The sequence below is a fragment of the Triticum aestivum genome, chromosome 4D (genome assembly GCF_018294505.1).
Source record: "Triticum aestivum cultivar Chinese Spring chromosome 4D, IWGSC CS RefSeq v2.1, whole genome shotgun sequence".
NCBI classification, from domain to species: domain Eukaryota; kingdom Viridiplantae; phylum Streptophyta; class Magnoliopsida; order Poales; family Poaceae; genus Triticum; species Triticum aestivum.
In genome coordinates, this window is record NC_057805.1 from 81395067 (window position 1) to 81406566 (window position 11500).

Consider the following 11500-nt stretch of genomic DNA (forward strand, 5'->3'; position numbering starts at 1 on the left):
GAGGTCATCTTCATCATCCCGACGGCCATCATGATGAGGAGGGAGTAGTCCACCCTCGAGGCTGAGGGTTTGTACCAGTAACTATGTGTTTAATCTCTCTCTCTCTCGTGTTCTTGATTTGGCACGATCTTGATGTATCGCGAGGTTTGTTAATATAGTTGGATCATATGGTGTTTCTCCCTCTCTATCTTGTTGTGATGAATTGAGTTTTCCCTTTGAGATTTCGTTATTATCGGATTGAATACTTTCGTGGATTTGAGAGCACTTGATGTATGTCTTGCTATGAATACTCGTGGTGATAATGGGGTATCATATTGATTCACTTGATATATATTTTGGCACTCAACTCGCGGATTCCCGAGGTGACATTGGGGTAATCTATGCATAGGGGTTGATGCACGTTTTCGTTCTTGTTTCTCTGATAGAAATCTTGGGGCACTCTTTGAGGTTCTTTGTGTTGGATTGAGTATTATGAATCTGAAATTGTTTAATGCATATCGTATAATCAACTCACGGATACTCGCGGTGACATTGGAATATCTAGGTGATATTAGAGTTGGTTGATGTGTATCATATGGTGTTATTTTAGTACGAACTCTTAGATAGATCGATCGAAAAGGATAACTTGGTGTTATTTTAGTACGAACTCTTGGATAGATCAATCGAAAAGGATAACTTTGAGGTGGTTTCGTACCCTACAAACAATTTCGTCTTATGTTCTCTGCTGGATAAGAACTTTGGAGTACTTCTTCATCACACGTTCAGGGATGGCTATATGATCCAATTATATTAGCATTGTTGAGAGATTGCACTAGCGGAAGTACGGACCCTAGGCCTCATTTTCAAGCATTGCAATACCGTTTGTGCTCACTTTTGTTACTTGGTACCTTGCTGTTTTTTATTGTTCATATTATAAAAATCAATATCTACTATCATTAGTACACTTGTATCACCATCTCTTCGCCGAGCTAGTGCACCTATACAATTTACCATTGTATTGGGTGTGTTGGGGACACAAGAGACTCTTTGTTATTTGATTGCAGGGTTGTTTGAGAGAGACCATCTTTATCCTACGCCTCCCATGGATTGATAAACCTTAGGTCATCCACTTGAGGGAAAATTGCTACTGTCTTATAAAACTCTACGCTTGGAGGCCCAACACGAGTATACAAGAATAAAGTTGCGTAGTAGACATCAATGGTGGGTTGAAGAAGATCCAGATTTTTGTGGAACACGGTAGCCCGCCCATGCCTCCTTGCCATCCGAGTTGGGTTGGTGCGCATCGTCGTAGTATTTTCTTGTGCGTTAAACAAGAACTCGGTCTTCCCGAAGCGCGTGTAGTCGATGACGTAAGGGGACATCACATCATAGAGCAGCCCTTGGTCATTGACCTCAAGCTCGAAGGAGCCAAAGGTGAAGGTTTGTCCGTCGTGAAGTCGCCGGGCATAGATACATCTTCGATCTGGGTTCGTTTTCTGACCTAGTGCGCCCGCTGATAGAGCAGAAAATCGCTGGTACCCTCGGCATGGTGCCGGGCGCAACCGAAAGTACCAGAGTGGAGCCCGCACACACAATTTACCCAGGTTCAGGGCCTCCTGTGAGGAGTATTACCATACATCCTGCTTGCTATTCTTATGCATGGTGGGTTGACCTCGTGCGATGGATTACAGTGGAGTAGAGGTGGCTACCGAGAGTTTAATCTATGAGGGAATAGATCCTGAGAATTCTCTAGTGCTCCCATTACATACAGGGTGGGGCTAGGGTTTTACAGAGGGAGATATGATCTAGGTTGCTGCCGGCGCAAACTTGGGGTTCAAGGTAGTCTGGAGATGCATGTTCGTCGCTCGGGGTACCTTTATGTCTTCCTCTTCTTGGCGGCGGCCACGGGCCCCTTACCAGGCTTGTTGTCGGGCATCCTTGAAAGAGGCCACCCCCGGTGCATGGCGTGCAATGAACAGTCAGCCTATCCACATGTGGCATTTTGACGTGTATTTCATACCCAGATATATGTCGCGGTGCATCATACTCACATATATAACGACATATCAAATTCTCTTTCACTTCGTCTATTGCATGGGAACCAGACGGAAAAAAATTATATGAGACCAGGTCTCATATTTAGCAGGTGAGACCCCTCCTGATAGATGACACGTGGCATTCACAAATCACAAAGCATATAATCTCACCCCCCTGATTTCAGGTGGGGGAGGGGTAGATGCTTTATGATTTATGAATGCCACGTGTCATCTATCAGGATGGGTCTCATTTGCTAACTCGTGAGACCTGGTCTCATAGAATTTTTTTCCGAACCAGACCTAGCTAGCTTCTTTAGCCTCTCTAACAAAACCTTAGAGAAATCAACACCTTTGGTAACCTACTTAAAGAGGTATTTCATCACGTGTGTCTTGTTACACCACTCTACATTTATATGGCCTAGAAAGGCCGAGTGGCGTTTTGGATCCTAGGTGTAGATACTGTTGGAAATATGCCCTAGAGGCAATAATAAATGGTTATTATTATATTTCTTTGTTCATGGTAATTGTCTATTATTCATGCTATAATTGTATTATCCGGAAATCGTAATACATGTGTGAATACATAGACCACAACGTGTCCCTAGTAAGCCTCTAGTTGACTAGCTCGTTGATCAACAGATAGTCATGGTTTCCTGACTATGGACATTGGATGTCATTGATAACGGGATCACATCATTAGGAGAATGATGTGATGGACAGGACCCAATCCTAAGCATAGCATAAAAGATCGTGTAGTTTCGTTTGCTAGAGCTTTTCCAATGTCAAGTATCTTTTCCTTAGACCATGAGATCGTGCAACTCCCGGATACCGTAGGAGTGCTTTGGGTGTGCCAAACGTCACAACGTAACTGGGTGACTATAAAGGTGCACTACGGGTATCTCCGAAAGTGTCTGTTGGGTTGGCACGGATCGAGACTGGGATTTGTCACTCCGTGTGACGGAGAGGTATCTCTGGGCCCACTCGGTAATGCATCATCATAATGAGCTCAATGCGACTAAGGCGTTAGTCACGGGATCATGCATTGCGGTACGAGTAAAGAGACTTGCTGGTAACGAGATTGAACAAGGTATTGGGATACCGACGATCGAATCTCGGGCAAGTAACATACCGATTGACAAAGGGAATTGCATACGGGATTGATTGAATCCTCGACACCGTGGTTCATCCGATGAGATCATCGTGGAACATGTGGGAGCCAACATGGGTATCCAGATCCCGCTGTTGGTTATTGACCGGAGAGGCGTCTCGGTCATGTCTGCATGTCTCCCGAACCCGTAGGGTCTACACACTTAAGGTTCGGTGACGCTAGGGTTGTAGAGATATGTGTATGCGGAAACCCGAAAGTTGTTCGGAGTCCCGGATGAGATCCCGGACGTCATGAGAGGTTCCGGAATGGTCCGGAGGTGAAGAATTATATATAGGAAGTCAAGTTTCGGCCACCGGGAAAGTTTCGGGGGTTACCGGTATTGTACCGGGACCATCGGAAGGGTCCCGGGGGTCCACCGGGTGGGGCCACCTATCCCGGAGGGCCCCGTGGGCTGAAGTGGGAAGGGAACCAGCCCCTAGTGGGCTGGGCGCCCCCCATGGGCCTCCCCCCATGCGCCTAGGGTTGGGAACCCTAGGGTGGGGGGCTTCCCACTTGCCTTGGGGGGCAAGGCACCCCCCTTGGCCGCCGCCCCCCCACCCTAGATGGGTTTGGCCGGCGCCCCCCTCCCAAGGGGGCCTATATAAAGGGGGGAGGGAGGGCAGCAACCTACAGCCTTGGGCGCCTCCCTCCTCCCCTGCAACACCTCTCTCTCTCTCGCAGAAGCTCGGCGAAGCCCTGCCGGAGACCCGCTACATCCACCACCACGCCGTCGTGCTGCTGGATCTCCATCAACCTCTCCTTCCCCCTTGCTGGATCAAGAAGGAGGAGACGTCCCTGCACCGTATGTGTGTTGAACGAGGAGGTGCCGTCCGTTCGGCACTCGGTCATCGGTGATTTGGATCACGGCGAGTACGACTCCGTCATCCACGTTCATTGGAACGCTTCCGCTCGCGATCTACAAGGGTATGTAGATGCACTCCTTTCCCCTCGTTGCTAGTATACTCCATAGATGCATCTTGGTGAGCGTAGGAAAATTTTAAAATTATGCTACGATTCCCAACAGATACATCTATTATGAAATATGTATAGAAAACACATTTCAAAATGTTAAAAAAAATCGAGAAAAAAAAATTCACGTGTACATTTGGACATCCTATGTTGGCACACAAAATTTCGGTGAAAAGGACATTTTTTATGGCATCTATAAAAAAGATTAAAAAATGCCTCGCCAATAGCTGTAATCAAGCATAAAAAATTATCTTTTTTACACAAGCCACAAAAAATGTCCTTTTTCATCGAAACTTGGTGCACGCATATATAATGTTCGGATTTACACGCGGGTTTTTTCTCGACTTTTTTTATTTTTTAAAACGTGTATTTAGACAATGGGTGCATATACACCTATGAGCCAAAGTGAATTCCCAATTTTATAAGGAACTACATGCCTAGTAAGGCCATTTATATGGCCCATTCTCATAAAATCTTGGACCGTCATCTCTCATAAAATCTTGGACCGTCATCACGACATCGATATAAGACAAAACCGTTTTCATCAACAACATTGGTATCTCTAAATTCCTTTAATAAATATTTAGAACAAGCACATTTTTTCATGCATATGCACTTATCATTCATCTTACCACATGGGCCATGCATCATAAATTCAGAAACCAAAGCGCAACCTAGAGGATCTTGTAATGGATCAGGTATTTCAGCGGATATAAATGAATCAGTGCTCTCAACACTAACCTCACCTTTGTCTCCCTTACGTCAAACAAGGATATGTGCATGCGACAGCCCTCGGTATACAACACCACAAAAGACATGTGAAAGTTCAGTTAGCTAAATCAATCAACAAAAAGATGCACAACAATATAAGGAAGCTAGGCATAAGCATAAAGCACAACAAAACCCCATACAAGCCTGAATTGGGCAAATAGCCCGCGTCTACTTGATCTCAGCTAATTTTTTGGTAAGCTTCATGTGATAGACCATAACAACAATATATTCCCTATTAGAAGGCCTCTGCCCTTGGTGCAACACATCAATAATCTCATGCCATTCTGATTGCAAGTAAAAGTGAATATATCTCGCACAACATGCACCCGGCACACAGCAAGCCTATCATGAATGTTCTCTTGAAAGTAACGATGACCACCGGTGTGACTCGAAGATACAATGGTTCTCTTTCCAAGAGAATCACTGTCAACACACCTATTAAATATGTCTCCAATGTATCTATAATTTATGAAGTGTTCATTCTATATTTACATCAATTATATATGGTTTAGGTGCATTTTTATATTATTTTATGGATTAACTTAATAATCCAGTGCACAATGTTCGTTCCTGTTTTTTTGCATGTTTTTTGTTTCACAAAAAATCCATATCTAGGAAGGTCCAAATGCTGGATTACGCGGTATGCTGCGCTAGCACAAAATAAAAAATTCTACCACGCACCCAAGATCATGTTGCTGAAAATAGATCGCCGGATCAAGTTTACCACTAGACGTGCAATCACCGTAGCGGAAGTAGAGTTGGTTATAAGTGTAGTCATTCGACTGATCTCCCGCGAACACTGATGTCCCGCAAACGACGAAGTCCTGTGAACAACTCCTCGTGGATCCCTTAAACAGCTCCTTGTGGATCCCTCGAACGGTTTGTCCAAGCATCGCAGATGCAATGCCTCCAAGGTATCCACACGTACGGAGAGCAGCGTCGGGCAGTGGACTGCTAGGTCCGGTCACGCGGCATGGGGCGTGGGGAGTAACCACGACCATGGAGGGAGAAAAAAGATCAACCCTAAGAGTGCGCCCACTCCCCTTTATATAGACCTCCGAAGTGGGCTCAACACTTGAGGCCCACTAGGAGTCTAAACCCATTTCCCACTCGAATCTAATCCGAATGGATCACAGCCCCTTAAGTGCGTGGCCCTATAGGTTCACGTACATATGGACATGACCCAGCTGATAGTTGGTAGCGACTCATAGCAGAATGTGCCAACTCCCAGGTGTGTGTAAAGTCGTTAGACGAACCTCGACAATGCGTCATATGCAACATTCCTTCTGCCTCACGATATATGTTGTCGAGCTAAGGTGAGAACTTGTCACCCTTGTGGTGTCTCGGCCTCTCTTCTCTAAACCGTGATACAGATTTCCGAATCGGGTTAACTCTTAACCCAAGTTGCATGGCCACGCTTTCCAAGTCTGATCAATCGAGAGGGCCCAGAGAATATCTCTCCTTGTAGGAGAGGCAAATCCCATCGTGGTCAATCATGTCTCCCGGCTTATCTCACGACTCATCCGAAAGCTACCTTTATAACTACCCAGTTATAGGGCCGCGTTTGACGATAGACCCTAAATGAGTAGATCCTCATCCTGAGAACATGCGAGGACCTCAGGTCTAGGACATGGCATATACATTGTACTTGAGACTAACATCTGACAATATCTTGTTGCGTCTCGAAGTAGGTCTGTCCGACTTGCAGTCTCCATCCCCGAGTCCATACTATCGGTTTAGCATCTCTATGCCCATGACTTGTGTAACATAGTCATCAACCGAATCGTATACTAGTCAAAGGGTGATGTCGCTTGAACTACGTCGGTATTTCCCCAAAGAGGAAGGGATGATGCAGCACAACTACGATAGGTATTTCCCTCAGTTATGAAACCAAGGTATCAATCCAGTAGGAGAACCAAGCAGCACTATGTAAACGGTACATGCACACAAAGAACAAATACTTGCAACCTGACGCTTATGAGGGGTTGTCAATCCCTCTACGGGTAACGGCTCTAGATATTGTCAAGTTGACGGGATAAAAATTGTGATAGATTGGATAAATAGATCTCGATAAAACGTGAAATAAAATAAGTAACAAAAAAGTGCAGCAAGGTATTTTTGGGTTTTTGGAATAATAGATCTGAAAATAAAAGCAAATAAAAATAAATCTCAAAGCAAATATGATAAAGAATAGACCCAGAGGCCGTAGATTTCACTAGTGGCTTCTCTCGAGAAAATAGCATACGGTAGGTAAACAAATTACTGTTGGACAATTGATAGAACATCGAATAATTATGACGATATTCAGGCAATGATCATTATATAGGCATCATGTCCAAGATTAGTAGACCGACTCCTGCCTGCATCTACTACTATTACTCCACACATCGACCGCTATCCAGCATGCATCTAGAGTATTATATTCATAAGAATGGAGTAACGCCTTAAGCAAGATGACATGATGTAGAGGGATAAACTCAAGCAATATGATATAAACCCCATCTTTTTACCCTTAATGGCAACAATACAATGCGTGCCTCGCTACCCCTACTATGTCACTGGGCGAGGACACCGCAAGATTGAACCCATCACAAAGCACCTCTCCCATTGCAAGATAGATCAATCTAGTTGGCCAAATCAAATCAATAGATCGGAGAGAAATACAAAGCTATTGTAATCATGCATAAAAGAGTTCAGAGGAGACTCAAATAATATTCATAGATAATACGATCATAAACTCACAATTCATCGGATCTCACCAAACACACCGCAAAAGAAGATTACATCGGATAGAACTCCAAGAACATCGAGGAGAACATGGTATTGAATATCAAAGAGAGAGAAGAAGCCATCTAGCTACTAGCTATGGACCCGTAGGTCTGCGGTAAACTACTCACACATCATAGGTAGGGCAGTAAGGTTGATGTATAAGCCCTCCGTGATAGAATCCCCCTCCGGCAGATCGCCGAAAAAGGCCCCAAGATGGGATCTCATGAGAACAGAAGATTGCGGCGGCGGAAAAAAAATTGTGGACCGTTCTGATGGTTTGCGAGTATTTGGGATTTTATAGTGCAAAGATTAGGGTTGGGGGACTCCCGAGGGGTCTACAAGCCAGGGGTGCCCCCCTAGGGCGTGGCCGGGAGGCTTGTGGACTCCTCATGAGTCTTCTAACCCCCTCCCGAAGTCTTGTGGGTGTCTTCTGGTCCAAGAAAAATCATCGCAAAAGTTTTATTCCATTTGTACTCCGTTTGATATTCCTTTCTGAAAAAGTCAAAAACAAGGAAAAAAAATAACAACTAGCATTGGGCACTAGGTTAATAGGTTAGTCCCAAAAAAGATATAAAATAGTACCATAATGCATATAAAACATCCAAGATAGATAATATAATAGCATGGAACAATAAAAAATTATAGATACGTTGGAGATGTATCAACGGACCCGTAAGTCTATGATGAACTACTCACGCATCATCGGAGAGGCACCAATGAGGATGATGAACCCCTTCGTGATGGTGTCTAGATTGGATCTCGTGGTTCTGGAACTTGCGGCGGCTGGAACTATGTTTCGTCGACTCCCTTAGGGTTTCTGAAATATTTGGGTATTTATGGGGCGAAGAGGCGGTGCGGGAGGTCATCGAGGGGAACACAACCCCCCAGGGCGCGCCCTGGTGGGTTGTGCCCACCTCAGGCCTCTCCTCTGGTACTTCTTTAGCCCATCTTGTGTCTTGTCCAAAAAATTCTCCAAAAAGTTTCGCTGCGTTTGGACTTCGTTTGGTACTGATATTCTGCGAAGTAAAAAACAAGTAAAAAATAGCAACTAGCACTGGGCACTATGTCAATAGGTTAGTCCCAAAAATGATATAAAGTTGCTATAAAATGATTGTAAAACATCCAAGAATGATAATATAACAAGATGGAACAATAAAAAATTATAGATACGTTGGAGACGTATCAGCATCCCCAAGCTTAATTCCTGTCGTCCTCGAGTAGGTAAATGATAAAAACGGAATTTTTGATGTGGAATGCTGCCTAACATGTTCACCACATATTCTTTTCTTTTGTAGCATGGACATATGGACTTTTATATGGTTCAAAGCAATAGTCTAGTTTTGACATGAAGATTTAAATACTCAAGCATATCAACAAGCAACCATGTCTTTCAAAATATCAACACTAAAGAAAGTTATCCCTAGCCCATCATGCTTAATCATTGATCCATTCATGAAACACACTCGCATATTAGCTACATCCAATGCTCAAGTATGATCATAGTGCCCCTTAGTTGGTGCTTTATAAGAGAAGATGGAGACTTGAATAAAAATAAAAATTGCATAAAGTAAATATATAGGCCCTTCGCAGAGGGAAGTAGGGATTTGTAGAGGTGCCAGAGCTCAAAGCAAAAATTGAGAGATAATTTTTTTGAGAGGTATACTTTTCCTGTCAATGAAAACGACCGAGTAATTCCCAACACTTTCCATGCTAGATATACCATAGGCGGTTCCCAAACAGAAAAAATAAAGTTTATTCCTTTTTCCACCATTATTTCACAATCCATGGCTAGCCGTATCCACGGGTGCCTTCCATACCAACACTTTCCAAGGAATTTATTATTTGACAACATAAAGTAAATTTCTTTTTTATTTCAAGACTGAGCATCCCTATTACCGCCGCACTCTCGTGCAATGACAAGTGAAAACATTCATCTTGAGAATAACACATCTAGCATGGAAAATATTGGCCACCCCCTGTAATAACCCACAAGTATAGGGGATCAATTGTAGCCTCTTTGAATAAGTAAGAGTGTCGAACCCAACGAGGATCTAAAGGTAGAACAAATATTCCCTCAAGTTCTATCGACCACCGATACAACTCTACGCACACTTAACGTTCGCTTTACCTAGAACAAGTATGAAACTAGAAGTACTTTGTAGGTGTAAAGGGATAGGTTTGCAAGATAATAAAGAACACGCAAATAAAAGATAGGGGTTGTTTAGATAAAGTAACAATTAAGTTAGTTTTAGTAGAGAGCTTTTTGTCACAAGAAAGTTATTTGTCCCTGGGCAATCGATAACTAGACTAGTAATCATTATTGCAATTTTATATGAGGGAGAGGCATAAGCTAACATACTTTCTCTACTTGGATCATATGCACTTATGGTTGGAACTCTAGCAAGCATCCGCAACTACTAAAGATCATTAAGGTAAAACCCAACCATAGCATTATAAGGTATCAAGTCCTCTTTACTCCCATATGCAACAACCCCCTTACTCGGGTTTAAGCTTCTGTCACTCTAGCAACCACTACTGTAGGATGCTGCTAACGCGACACTATGATCAGAGACCCTTTGATGAAACTGTGTGCGATGCATTAATTGCAAACGGTGATGTCAAAAAACCGTCAAAAAGATGCAAAATGTTTGCGATGAATGATACATCAAACACGGTTCATATTTTAGTTGCGTGTGCGACGAGGGGCATACGGTTGATCTGTACGAACTGTTTGCGATGAGACAAAACAACAGAAATGGGCAGCCAGGTCAAGGTGTGTGCGATATACGGCATACAGTTCACTCCGATGAACCATTTGCGATGACTGAGGTGAGCACAAACGATTCGGCGTAACAAGATGCGTCTGATACCCGGCAAACAGGTCGGTAATCAGAATTGTGTGCGATCATTATAGACAGCCCATACGGTCTTTTTGTGAATTGTGTGCTCGTCAGGGCACAGAGTTCGACAAACCAACCTGTTGGCGATAATGTAGAAGATCTTTGTCGAATACATATTACTAACCGTCTGCGATGAGATTGACAGGATAAACAGAGATATATACAGTCTGCTTAATTTAGTCCTTCTTCTTGTTTTTGTTGTTGTTGGATGGCCCCGCAACATCGTCCTAGCGAGGACGCTTTTTGCCGCCGACCATTGACTTTTCATCGCCGCCGCCGTCGTCATTGTCGTTGCTGTCGTCGACGTCGTCCTCCTCGTTCGACCATTCCTCCTCCTCATCATTATTGTCCTCTTCTTCGTCCTCCGACGGCTCCTCGTCCGTCTGGTTGTCGTCTGACGACTCCGAAGGCGGTGTCCCTTCCATGAACCGGATATAATCGAGGTCTGGGCTCGACGCCGGACTCATGGAAGACGAGCCGGATGATTCTGATGTTAACCTACCATCGGGCGCGAGACTGCTGGCCGAACGGTCGTCCTCGCTGTCGCTCGACATGGCTACAAAGTGTGTGCCAGTGTGTAGCGCGGCCTGCCGGGGACAATGAAGATGGTGGACACTAAGCGGGGTATGCAGAGAAGACGAACTGCCAATTGAAGCGGGGGTTGACGTATTATCTAACCGCTGATATAATCAACGACAATTATTTGTACCCAGTCGCTCCAAATTCCCGGGGTTGCACAGGACTCCTATTGGCTATTTGGCTAGTTTCCTTTTTCAGGACAAAAATAAGGAACGAGTTTTGGGATTATGCACGGGTACTGGTACGAACGGAGTAGGACAGTTGGCAAGCAATACATTGAGCTCTTCTTATTGATAAAGCCAGTAATAATCAAACTAGAAAGGAAAAGAAAAAAGACGAAGAAAAATATA